A 14,037-nucleotide genomic window follows, 5' to 3' on the forward strand; every position below is an offset into this window, starting at 1 on the left:
TGATGATCAGTCAAGATGCAGTTATGCTGCTCTTTCATTCTCTATTCAAAAGATTATTACCAAATATCAATCAACAGGAAAATGGATAAATTATTATACATTTATACCATAAATTGTTATACACAATGAAAATGAATGAACTAAAGCTACACGTAACCCATGATCTATCTCACAAGACACAAAAAGTTATATGTATTATGATTTCATTTACATAAAAGTAAGAACAGGAAAAACTGTATATTTGTGAAATGCATACTTGGTGTTAAAGCTTACTCTATGGATAAAGTGAATAAAAAATAATCGTTACAAACATTAGGAGAGTAGATACCTCCAGGGAGAAGGAGTATATAGGAGGGATGTATGTGTTGGCAATGCTCTTTTTTTCCTTTTTACTGAGAGGAGTTACATGGATATTTGATACATTGTACATTTTTATTTTATACTCTTTTCTGTATTAGATTGAGCCATATAAACTTGCTAATATTTGATCATTTTTGAAATATAAAATAGCAATTTCATATAGTTTGATGTAATAAGTTATGTTTCATTAATTAAAAACTTTATTACTTAATATAACATCTTCATCTATATACATGGTTAGGTAAATAAATGTTAATATATATTTATATATGCATGTGTTTATTGTATACACATATATTTCCTTGCTCCGTCAATTGAGAGAGCCTAGAAGCAATGACACCCCCATAGCAATGAGCAAACCTAACACAATGATCTTGGCCTCTATTCCCGTTCTGCAATAAAAGGACCAGGGCTCCTCAGAGAAACTGCTGATTATAGGACCATAACAAGAAATATACAAGATGAGTCTGGAGTATCTTGTAGTGCCAGGATGTAAAGAAATGAACACACCCAGTAAGGAGGGTAACTCAAAGGGACCTAATGGCCAAAACTGAAATAATACATCAAAAAAGTAATATTGATAGCATTGGCTGATAACCCTGTTTATAAACTATTCATGATCCATGCTGATACAAATTAATAATTACATGAATAAATAAATGGGAGAGAATAGACAAATATCACATATAGAAGAATTACAAATAATTTATGCAGATACTCCACTCTCAAGGAGGAGAAGCATAACTCCTCATTCCTTAAGTGTTATACACAACTGTGTTGTTTTTTTTTTTAAGATTTTATTTATTTATTTGACAGAGATAGAGACAGCCAGCGAGAGAGGGAACACAAAGCAGGGGGAGTGGGAGAGGAAGAAGCAGGCTCATAGTGGAGGAGCCTGATGTGGGGCTCGATCCCATAACGCCGGGATCACGCCCTGAGCTGAAGGCAGACGCTTAACCGCTGTGCCACCCAGGAGCCCCTTTACACAACTGTTTTAAGATGTTGCTTAAATCAGAGATAGTCCTAATTTTGGTTCTTTTATAACAGCAATGAATTCGACCCTTCAGGCTAGTTGGAGAACAAGGTCTGCATCAACAGTGATATGTCGTTGGATGGTATGAACACTGGACATAATGGGATGAGAACGGCACTCATCCCTGTATGCCTTCTCCCCAAACTCATAAACCCAGTTTAATTATAAGAAAAAAACATCAGATAAATCCCAGTTGAGGGATACTCTATGAAACACCATTTTAGTACCACTCAAAATTGTCAAAGTCAAAAAAAACATGAAAAACCTGACAAACCATCACAGCCCAGAGTGGCCTAAGGAGAGATAATGACTAACTAGGATGTGATGTCCTGAATGAGATCCTAGAACAGAGAAAAGATTAGGAAAACACAAATGCAATCTGAATAAAGTATGTGCTGATTAGTTAATGATAATGTATGAATAGTGGTATACTGATTGTGACAAATCTATCATACTAATGTTGGTGTTTTCACTAGGGAGTCTGGGTATGCAGTTTATGTGTACTCTCTATATTATTTTTGTAATTTTTCTGTGGATCTAAAACCGTTCTAAAATAAAAGTTAATTAAAGCAGGGGCTCCTGGGTGGCTCTGTTGGTTAAGTGCCCAACTCTTGATTTTGGCTCAGGTCATGATCTCAGGGTCTTGAGATCAAACATCTCATCAGGCTCTATGATCAGTGCAGAGTCCGCTTGTCCCTCTCCCTCTATTCCTCTCCCAGGTCATGCACGTGCTCTCTCTCTCTCTCTCAAATACATAAATAAATAAAATCATTTTANCATCTCATCAGGCTCTATGATCAGTGCAGAGTCCGCTTGTCCCTCTCCCTCTATTCCTCTCCCAGGTCATGCGTGTGCTCTCTCTCTCTCTCAAATACATAAATAAATAAAATCATTTTTAAAAAGTTAATTAAAACAAAACTAATCATTGTATGATCTTTTTTTTTCTCCCAAGTATCTGAACAAATTAGTACTGCTCACTTTGTGGGTAGTACTCAGAGACTGTTGCCCATAACTGGGCAATATTTTTCAAAGCAGGGAGGTATTCTGACCTCATTTGTAACTTATTTGATTGGCTGTGGTAAAATCCATTCGAAATTCCATTATAATGCAATGGGCAGAACATTTATTGATCTCTGTAAGCAAAATTAAATAGTTCAGTTCAGCCAAATCATGGTCATAAGGGGTTGACAGCATGGCATTTACTATAAGTCATACTCATCCTGAGAGGGGATTGGTTGACCTATAGGGCTTGCCTGTGGCACCGGGGTAGGGAGAAATAGGGTCATTTTAGTGTCTCTTCATTGGCTTAGCAATATTGGGTGGAAGTAAATATTTTTATAGGCTCTAAAACCTCCGAAAAAAAATATTCAGTCAGTGGGACCAAAGCCAGTATTCCTTACTTGCAGGTGGAGTTTGTCTACCTATGTGTTCCTTAGACACAGGGATAGTTCCTCTTCATTTTGCACCAATCAGACTTAGCTGAGTCTTACGCTCACTTCAAGGCAACACTGTAAAAGGGCCACATACACACTGACCAGCGAAAAAGGAAAGCAAACAAGGACATGAGAAAACTGGGAGCCACTGGGAGAATATGGGAGGTATCTTTAGCTCAAAGGATAGGCATGATTTCTATTATCAAGATTTTTAGAGTTGTTAGGATGATGAGGAATTAAACTTACTTTATGTTGCCCCAGGAAGATCAAATTAGTAGTAGGTAAAAATTACAGAAAAACAGATTTTGGAAGACTGTAAGGATGCAATTTCTAATATTGCTTTTGGGAGAGGGATTAGGTTATCTTACAAAGTAGTGAGAGGCTTGTCTTTGTAACTTTTTTTAAAGTTTATTTATTTATTTATTTACCTGAGAGAGAGAGAGAGAGCATGAGCAGGGAGAGGGGCAGAGGGAGATGGAGAAGGAGGCTCCTCGCTGAGTAGGGAGCTCTACGTGGGACTCAATCCCAGGACCTGAGCTGAAGGCAGATGCTTAACCAACTGAGCCACCCTGATGCCCCTCTTTGTAACTTTCTAGGCAAAAGCAAAACAACTTCTTGAGAACATTGGAGGACATCTCTCATTATGTAAGTAGGTGTTGGCATGAAGAAAAAGGAGAGGACATATGAGAAGTACAGCGCAGGGGACCAGAAGACATGCTTCTGTGTCTGGAGTTCACTCTATGTGGGCAGTTGAGCAACCATGACTCATGTGGGCAAGGCAAGGATGCTGCCATAGTCGGGATTCTCCAGAGAACAAATCCTAAGATCTGTAGTCAGCAAGCTGGAGACCCAGGAGAGCCAATGAGGTAGTTTAGCCCACAGACCGGCAGGCTCGAGACCTGGGAAGAACTGATGTTTCCATTTAAGACAAAAACAGGAAGAAAAATCAATGTTCCAGCATGAAAGGTAGTCTGGCAGGAGGAATTTCTTCTTATTTAGGGGAGGACCAGCCTTTTGTTCTATTGAGGCCCACATCCAGAGGGCAATCTGCTTTACTCAGTCTACTAATTTAAATGTTAAACTCATCTAAAAACACCCTCACAGAAATACCCAGAATAATGTTCCTTCAAATATCTAAGCTCCCCATGGCCCAGTCAAGTTGACACATACAACTTACCATCACAGAAACAAGCCACTAAAAAAAGAAGGTCTGGATCAGTGCAACAGGCAAGAGTCCTGGACCAGCTGAATTAGCCTACAGTGAGGGGAATATAGAGTTTTTGATGGAGGAGGGAGGTCATGAATAGCAGTTATGGCTTTGGGACCAGTTAGGCAAGGAGGGGTCTGTCTTCCATGATCTTTAGTCCTTTTAGGTATTGTAGCTGGTCACCACTGAAAGGGTTGGACTTAGTCGTGGGTAGAAGTGTGACATGAATATGGTGCTTTCTTGTGCCACACATCAAATCCTCTTAGCACTTTTCTTTTATCACCCAGTGTTGTGAAGACCAGTATTACACAGGTTCATGCAAATACACGATACCTCCTTGGGGCTCCTTTGATGCCACAGTGAGGATGCCCACAGCAAACTTACACAACACTCACGCATGTATAAACTGGAGAAGCAGGGGAGTCAATGCCCCTGAGGCCACTCTTGACCACTCTTGACCAGTTGGGGGTGGAAAGTGATGTAAAAATGCTTTTCCCTTTCATTTCCCTCATGAAATGTCCTTCATAAGGCTACTCAGGTTTCTCAGGATTGAGCATGTGTCTCCATAGCTGTGGCCTACTCGCGGACACATTCGTCCTTGTTTTACTCACCTTAACCCCTACTGCTGCTCCCTGAAATCACTTCCAAACAAACCCCTTGAGCAAGCCTTTGTCAGGCCAAGATGCTGCCTTAATTATTCCAACTCTCTGAAGAACCAATTGGGTTCCTTATTGTTTTCTGAATCTATTTGTCCTACATTTGCTTTAGGTGTTTCACCATTTGTACGCTTCTTTAGATTTCTGGAGATAAATAGTGCCCACACCAAAGTGAAAACCATCAAAAAGGGCAAGATTGAAGATACTGAAGCAAGAACCATTTACCTTCACAGGTCTCTCTTCAACTGACCTTTCCACCAGCTTAGAATTATTTGTGGTGGGCATTACATAAATACGACGTCACATCATTCCCTCAGAGAGGCTGAAGTTTCTAATCTTCTGATACCCTTCTAACATTCTTGCCCTAATAGGCTTTGATCCAGTGTATTTGTTATCTCAAGGTTTCTATTACCCAGGTATTCCTTGAGTTACCCCCAAATCCAAGAAACAAGAAATATAGGATCTGTCCTGAAAGTGTGGTAGTGTTCTTTTTCAGTGTATTCTGGTGCTTCTCACATATAAGACAGATACGAACGTTCAGGCTGCAGAGTCTGTAAAATTAATTTTTTTGTGAAACTTTTCAACAGTGCAGTGTAAGGGAGGAAAGACTTTACATTTTCTTCGGTAGGTATCTTGGTACCCAAGAAAAATACTGTCTACTTTATATTCACAGATTTCTTTCCAAAATGGTTCCCATCCTTAAGACAAGGACTAGCCTCAATACTTATAACAAACAGCCAGAAATAGAATTCCATCATGTAACTACATAATATGGAAATTTGGAGTGAAGATAGCATACATTTCAGAATTGAGAGATATCCAAGTGTAAATGCCTCATATTTAGGCTGTATGCAAAATACCCTTTCGTGGAGAATTCCGTGCAACTGAACTGGTCAGCAATAGATGCATTTAAAACTGATGCACTTATAGCGTAATCATTATAAGTGTGTCACATAGAAAACAAATGCCTCTAAATGTCGTGTCAAATTCTTAATGTTCCAAGTCAACTTTTTCAACTCGTTCTGTACGCTTGTAGGCATTCATTGACTTGAGGCTTAAAAAGGAGGACAGAAACTGGTTTTGAGTTCATAGGTTACACCAACTAGAAGTGCTGAATCAATAAAAATCAAACCTTAAAATTCATGTCTAGTTAGTTGTCCAGTGAGCTCCATGACAGTTTTAGGCTTGACAAGGTAAGAGAAGTTCATAGCAATGAAATTATAAAAATATATTACTACTTTTTAGTACTTTAGAAGGCAATTATAATTTTCTGCCAAAAGTTATGTCTAGCAACTTCTAAGCTAAGTATTCCAGGTAATAAGCTGACTATTTGGGGGTATTCTAATTAGAATAATTCTAGTAAGAATTTCCTTGGCTTAAACACTAGATTTTAAAATATTAATAAAAGCTATTTAAATGAAACTCATAACAGAACATTTGAAACTCAAGTTTTAATTAAATATTAAATTCTAACTTAAGGGGAAAGAGCTAGTGAAGTTTGACCATTACTGTGATCTATGAATGGAAATTTAGCAGCATTAATTTTCCTCCTTCCTTCCCTCCCTCCCACACTCCATCCTTCCCACCGTCTCTTCTGCTGGGTGCTTAAACAACAGGGATTTATTTTCGTACAGTGCTGGAGACTGGAAGTCTAAGATCAAGGTGTTAGCAGGGTTGCTTTCTCCTGGTGCTTTTCTCCTCGGCTTGCAGATAGCCATCTTCTTGCTATGTCCTCTGTGAACATGCATCCCTGGTTCCTCTTCCTCTTCCTAGAGGGACATCAGCCCTATTGGATCAGGGCTACCCCCTGTGACTTCATTTAACTTTCATTACCTCATCAAAGGCCCCACCTCTAAATACAGTCATATTGGGGGTTAGGGCTTCAACTTCTGAATTTTGGGGGAAAATAATTCAGTTCATAACATACTTGTAAATAAGATTTCATTGATAAGGTTTTCCACTCCCTTATGACTATATAATCTTCTTTAGCAAATTGTAAAATTGAGATTAAATGAAAATTAAATGCAATAGACTTCTTACTGAAGAAAAAAAAAATCAATGCCCTGGATTTTGGACGTGTTCATTAGGCTCCATCTTGGTTAATATGTGAACTACATAAAATTTGTTTCTAAGGACTTCCTTTCTTTATTCATCTTCGTATCTTCTTTTAACATTGGTATCTCCGGTAAATTTGTTCTTCTGCCGATTCCTTATTTTCTTGTAGGTTCAACTATCTTGTCTCCCTTCCTGAGGACCTAACTCATCCCCAGGTTCTATGATCAGCATCTGCTCATTTGAAAAAACATCTAGTTGAAACAAATAAGTTTCCATCTTATTTCTTTATTTTAGAAGATTTTATTTATTTATTTATTTATTTATTTATTTATTTATTTATTTATTTTTATCCCACGAGCAAGGAGAGGGGCAGAGGAAGAGGGAGAAAGAATCTTAAGCAGACTCCAGCTCAGTGCATAGAACTCATTGCAGGGCTTGATCTCATGACCTTGAGATCATGACCTGAGCTAAAACCAGGAGTCCGATGCTTAACTGACTGAGTCACCCAAGCACCTGTTTCCATCTTATTTAATCATTTAGTACTATCTGACATTGTTGACCATTCTCTCATTTCTTATATCAGTTTTATTCTCATACATATTTTCAAATTTTCCCAAATCTTTTTTTCAAGGTCGAGGTTTTACTTATATATTTTTATTTGAATATAGTTGACACACAATATTATATTAGTTTAGGCATATAACATAGTGATTCGACACCTCTGTGTGTTATGCTATGTTCACCACGAATGTACCTATCATCTGTTACCATTGACTATATGCCTTATGCTGTGCCTTTTATTTATGTGACTTTCTCATCCCATAATTGGAAGCCTGTACCTCTCACTCTCCTTCACCCTTGTTGCCCATCTCTATATGCCCCTCCCCAATGGAAACCATCAGTTTGTTCTCTGTACTTATAGATCTGATTCTCCTTTTCATTTGTGTATTCACTTGTTTTATTTTTAATTAAAAAATCATTTTTTTTGATTCTACATATGAGTGATGATATTTGTCTTTCTCAGTCTGACTTATGTCACTTAGTAGAATACCCTTTAGGTCCATCCAAGTCATCACGAATGGCAAGATCTCATCCTTCTTTATGGCTGAATGACATTTCATTGTATACATAAGCTACATCTTCTTTATCCATTCATACTGATGGACACTTGGGCTGCTTCCATATCTTGGCTATTGTAGATAAGCATAAGTGTGCATATATCTTTTTGAATTAATGTTTTTGTTTTCTTTGGGTAAATAGTCGTGGAATTATTGGATCATATGGTATTTCTATTTTTAATTTTTTAAAGAACCTCCATTAGTATTTTCTATAGTGGCTGCACCAATTCGCATTTCCGCTAACAGTATGTGAGGGTTTCTTTGTCTCTCTATCCTCACCAACATTGTTGTTTCTTTTGTTTTTTATTCTAACCATTCTGACAGGTGTTAGGTGATAATCTCAGTGTAGTTTTGATTTGTATTTCCCTGATAATGAGTGATGTTGAGTGTCTTTTTGTGTGTATGCCACCCATCTGTATGTCTTTGGAAAAATGTCTATTCAAGTCCCATTTTTTAATCAGATTGTTGTTGTTATAATTACCATCATCATCATCATTATTATTTTGGTGTTGAGTTGTATAAGTTCTTTATATATTTTAGATATTAATCCCTTACCAGATATATCATTTGCAAATATCTTCTCCCATTCAGTAGGTCCCTTTTTTGTTTTGTTGATGGTTCCCTTTGTTGTGCAAAAGCTTTCTATTTTGACATAGTACCAAGAGTTTATTTTTGCTTTTGTTTCCCTTGCCTTAGGAGACATCTAGAAAAATGTAGCTATAGCTTATGTCAACGAAATTATTGCCAGTGATCTCTTTTAGGATTTTTCTGGTTTCAGGTCTCACATTTAGTTATTTAACCCATTTTGAGTTTATTTTTGTATAAGATGTAAGAAAGTGGTCCTTTCATTCTTTTGTAAATCTTTTTATCTCTGGTTCACACATCTATTTAAACTCTAAACACAGTTAACAAATTGAGTGCTAGACATTTCCACTTGGATATCACACAGACACTTCAAATGCAACACATTCAAAATTGAGTTCATTATTTCTCATGCCTCTCCTATCCAGTCTTCGCATTTCTATCTCAGTTGCCCATTCATTTCCTATTCAGTTTCATCATCCCAGCTTTGACTCCTTCCTCTTCCTACATCCAATCTATTGCCTTTCATTGATTCCACAATGTACATTTCCCCACACATTTTATATTTCTGAAATTGTGGTGCTTCTAACCATCAATGGTGTTAGATCATGTGTTATTAACTAGCAAGGTTTTCCTTCCTAGTGCTATATAAAATGCTATATTTTAAATCAGTGGAGTTTTAGATTTCATGAAATGTAATATCGCTACATCTAGTAGATTGTACAACCTCATATCATTGAAATATGTCCACTTTTCTCCATTTTCTCTGCCACTTCTCAAGGTCACACTATTATCATTTCTCCTGAGGATTATTGTTAAGAGTTTTATAATGGGTCCTTCCACTTCTGGTATTTTTCACTAGCCACCAGGGACACCCTCCATTCCCAATTGTCTATTTTGAAACTAAAATGATCTTTTAAAATGAAATTCTGATTTTGTCTTTCCCAGACTGGAAACATTTTAATGACTTTCTATTGCTCTCAGAGTAAAAAGCAGGCTTTTTACTATGGCTTACAACTTCTAGAACAATCTAACCTATGTAACTCTTCAGTTCATCACTCAACACTTTAACTCATTTTGTGATCTGTAGTCTGACTGAATTCACTCCCATGTTTCAAGCATGCTTTTTTTTCTTTCCCCAGAGACTACACACTAGCTTCCCAGCCCTGTCTCCTTTTCTGGTTAACTCCTATTCATCTATCAGGTTTCAGCTGAGACATCCTTCTTCTGTGAAATTCCCCTGACCTCCCCAAGTCCAGGTTAAAGACACTTCTATAGCATTTGATAATTCTCCAATCATGTTTTACCTCTATATGAACTGCCTGTTTGCCTGTGGAACAGGATAAATTGTGTATTTATTACTATGATTTGTACTTCCTTTGCTTCATTTCCCTTCTCTCTGTACAAATGTAGATCCTTCGCATATGTTTTGCCTTGGGCATTTTTACAGGACTAAAACCTAAAATCACCAAAGACTGAATAGAAAAGACTTTAGGATAGCCTTGGAAATTAAGCAGATTTCCCTCTGTAGATACTGCAAGAGAAGGGGACTTGTTTCTCATTCTCTAAAAGCATTCAAGAAAAGCACCAAGATGTTTGCACTGTTATATCTAAGGGAGCTGCTTCCTAGACACAGGAGCCCCCACCTTCAGCTAAAATGTTAAGGCCCTAAGNTTTGGGCATTTTTACAGGACTAAAACCTAAAATCACCAAAGACAGTGAATAGAAAAGACTTTAGGATAGCCTTGGAAATTAAGCAGATTTCCCTCTGCAGATACTGCAAGAGAAGGGGACTTGTTTCTCATTCTCTAAAAGCATTCAAGAAAAGCACCAAGATGTTTGCCCTGTTATATCTAAGGGAGCTGCTTCCTAGACACAGGAGCCCCCACCTTCAGCTAAAATGTTAAGGCCCTAAGGATGGTAGGTATAGATACATCAGAGCGGTTGACATGAGGTGGGAGGCCACATGGAATGAGCCAATGGGACCAGATGTGGCCAGATAAAGATCACACAGTATTTGCCTTTCTTTGTTTGACTTATTTCATTCAGTCTCTTCTCCTGTGTCTTCAGGGCTTTTCTTGTCCTCCCTTTCTGTCTCCCTCCCTCCATTAGTTACTAGTATTATACCATTGTTGATTTCCTAGTCTTGATAATCGGGCTAAAGTTACGTAAGTTGTGAACATTAAAGGAATCTGAGTGGAGAGTATACATAAACTTTCTGTACTACTTTGTAGCAAGTTCTTTGATAGATACAGGGCTTCTAAGATTTTAGATTTTGTGTAATTTTGTTTTTTTAAATAACAGCTTTGTTGAGATATAATTCACATGCCATGAAATTCACTCTCTTAAAATATACAGTTCAGAATTGTGCACCCATCATCACTATCTAATTTCAGAACATTTTCATCACACTGAAAAGAGATACCATATACAGAAACAGTCATTCCTCTTCCCTATCTCCCATCCCCTAGCAGCAACTAATTTACTTTCGGTCTCTGTGGATTTGCCTGTTCTTTGACATTCATATGATACGTGTCTTTTTGTGACTAATTTCTTTCACTTACTGTAATGCTTTCAAGAAGCATTAATACTGCAATATGTGCCAATACATCATTCCTGTTTATGATTGAATAATACGGTATTATATGACTACAGCATATTTATTTACCTATTCATCAGTTGATGGACATGGGGCTGTTTCCATTTTTTCGGCTATGACAAATACTGCTACTACGAACATTCATGTGAATGTTTTTGTGTGGAGATATGTTATTTTTTATTATGTCGGGTATATACCTAGAAGTGGAATTGAAATATCATGTGGTAACTCCATGTTTAATACTTCAAACTGTCAAAATCTTCCAAAATGGCTGCAGCATTTTATATTTCCACCAGTAATATGGGGGTACCAATTTCTACATATCCTCCAGAACACTTGTTATTGTCTGACTTTTAACTTTTAGCCATCCTAGTGGATGTGAAGTGATAACTCATTGTAGGTTTGACTTGCATATACCTAATGACTAATGATACTGAGCATCTTTTCATGTGTTTATTGGCCATTTGCATATCTTTTTTTTTAAAGGCAATGGCTATTCAAATCCTTTGCCATTTTATTCTATTTTATTTTGTTTTATTTTATTTTGCTAGTAAAATATTACATATTTTTATTCACCCTTTTTTGTGAACTTACTTTGTATCACCCTATTAGGAGACTTTTTAAAAAAAAACATACTAAGTAATCTTGGGGTATCTGTGTGGATAGGCTGTTAAGCATCTGCCTTCAGCTCAGGTCATGATCCCAGGGTCCTGGGATCAAGTCCCACATTGGGCTCCTTGCTCGGTGGGGAGCTCGCGTCTCCCTCTGCCTGCTGCTCCCTCCTTTGCCCATTTTTAAATTGGATTATTTATGTTTCCATTTTTGAGTTGTAAGAATTCTTTATATATTCAATGATTAAGCCCTTTATTTAATATATAATTTGCAAATATCTTCTCTCCTGTGAGTTGTTTTTTCATCTTCTTGATGATGTCCTTTGAAACACAAAAGTTTATCATTTTGATGCTGTCCAATTTCTCCATTTTTTTCTCTTCTTTTTTTAAGATTTTATTTATTTATTTATTTATTTATTTATTTATTTATTTATCAGAGAGAAAGAGAGAGAGAGCACAGAGAAAGCCTGAGCAGCAGGCAGAGAGAGAAGCAGTCTCCCTGCTGAGCAAAGAGCCTGATGCAGGACTCAATCCCAGGACCCTGGGATCATGACCTGAGCTGAAGGCAGATGCTTAACTGACTGAGCTACCCAGGAGTCCCTATTTTTTTCTTCTCTTCTCACTTGAGCTTTTGGTGTCATCATATATAAGAAACTATTCCCTAATCCAAGGTCATGTAGATTTACTTCTATGTTTTCTTGTAAACATTTCCTGGTTTTAGCTATTATGTTTAGATTGATGATTCTTTTTGAGTTAATTCTTGTATATGTTATGAAGTAGGAGCTCTATTTTATTCTTGTGCATGTGGCTATCTAATTGTCCTAATGCCATTTATTAAAAATATCTACGTGCTATTTTTGCAATTTTCCTGTATGTGTAGGGTTATTTCAAAATAAAAAGTAAAAAACAAATTAAGAAATTATTTTTGACTTTCAGTACTACCTCTTGGCTCTGCCATTCTGGAATCTGATCTTCCCAATGATTCTAGGGAGCCCAGTGTCATAGGGAATGTTCTATTGGAAACTACAGAAGGCTACCATTATCAAATTTGTCAAAGATGCTGATGTCCTCTTTATCAGTGTAACCTTTTTTTTCCCCCCCAACTGTCTACTGGACCATCTCATAGAACATAGAAAAACAAGCAGAGAATACCTCATTCTTATATAAATAGATCCATCCTCACAGTCCCACCACTCTGAGACTTTTGACCTACTTCTGAGTGTTCTATCAAAGCAATTATCTAATTTCCACCTCATTTACTATAACCCATTGTCTGAACTTTAAAAAAACCATACCAGCAGTGTTAGGCAATATTGTAAGTATTCTTGCCATAATGTTGAATACTGAATTATTTCAATAAATTCCCCTTATCTATCCTGTAGTCAACATCCACCCCAGTCCACAGCCAGCTCATATACACTCCCAAGGAGTCTGTGGCATTCATTAGCCAGATCCTAAATTTCTTTTATTTTAGAAATATTTCCTCCTGTACTATGGATTGTTTTCCTGCTCAGGCTATGCTGAGCCCCTTGGTTATTTTCTTATAGGAATGTGGGAGCAGATGTTGGGTAGGATAAGCATTATATCTCAAGATATTTGCTTAATGTTTGGATCTCCAGGCAAGGGGAGACTACTCTCCTTCATCAGGAACTAGGTGACTTAATTAAATAAATAATTCATTTAGTCAACCAGTATTTTGAGTAATTACCACTCCCAGGACTTCTGCTTGTTTCTGTTTTCTGGAGATTCATTTCTACTGTTACAGGTAATGGTCTGCCAAATAGTGTCAAAATTCTATAAAAGCAATTAACTGGTGATTTCATCTTTTGTAACTAGATTTAATGAGTGGTTTAAACTTTAAAGTTAATGTAGCTCTTATAGAAGAACAGGAAACCAAATAGAACTGTGATTTTATTGATATATTTTACAAGACCTTGCCCTGATCAATTATACCTACTGTTATTAACTCAGAGTTTATGCTGTCTGTTTATTAAGAAAGCAATCATGTAACAGGAGAAAATTGGTGGAAGAAAAGAAAGAAGGAAATATAAAATCCATTTAAACATTTAATTACTGAACTGATATCAAAAAGACATAATAAAGCCAAGACTACCAGATATTGAAAATGCAAAAGCTATTCAAAGTAAATTCTGAAGTTGTGCTAGTTTTAGAATGCGTTTTTGCTCTATCACCATATTTCTAGAATTATTGTCATATACTGAAGGAAAAGAAATGGGAGAAGAAAAAAAATGCATTTCTAGCCTGTCCTACATTGGAGAACCAAACAGGAGAATTAAGAAGACCAAATGCTGCCCACACCAGGCAAAGAGAAACTCCACAGACAACTACACTGAAAGAAAAAGTGGCCAGGACTTAACAGAGG

This window comes from Ailuropoda melanoleuca, chromosome 18 (assembly GCF_002007445.2).
Source record: "Ailuropoda melanoleuca isolate Jingjing chromosome 18, ASM200744v2, whole genome shotgun sequence".
NCBI lineage: Eukaryota > Metazoa > Chordata > Mammalia > Carnivora > Ursidae > Ailuropoda > Ailuropoda melanoleuca.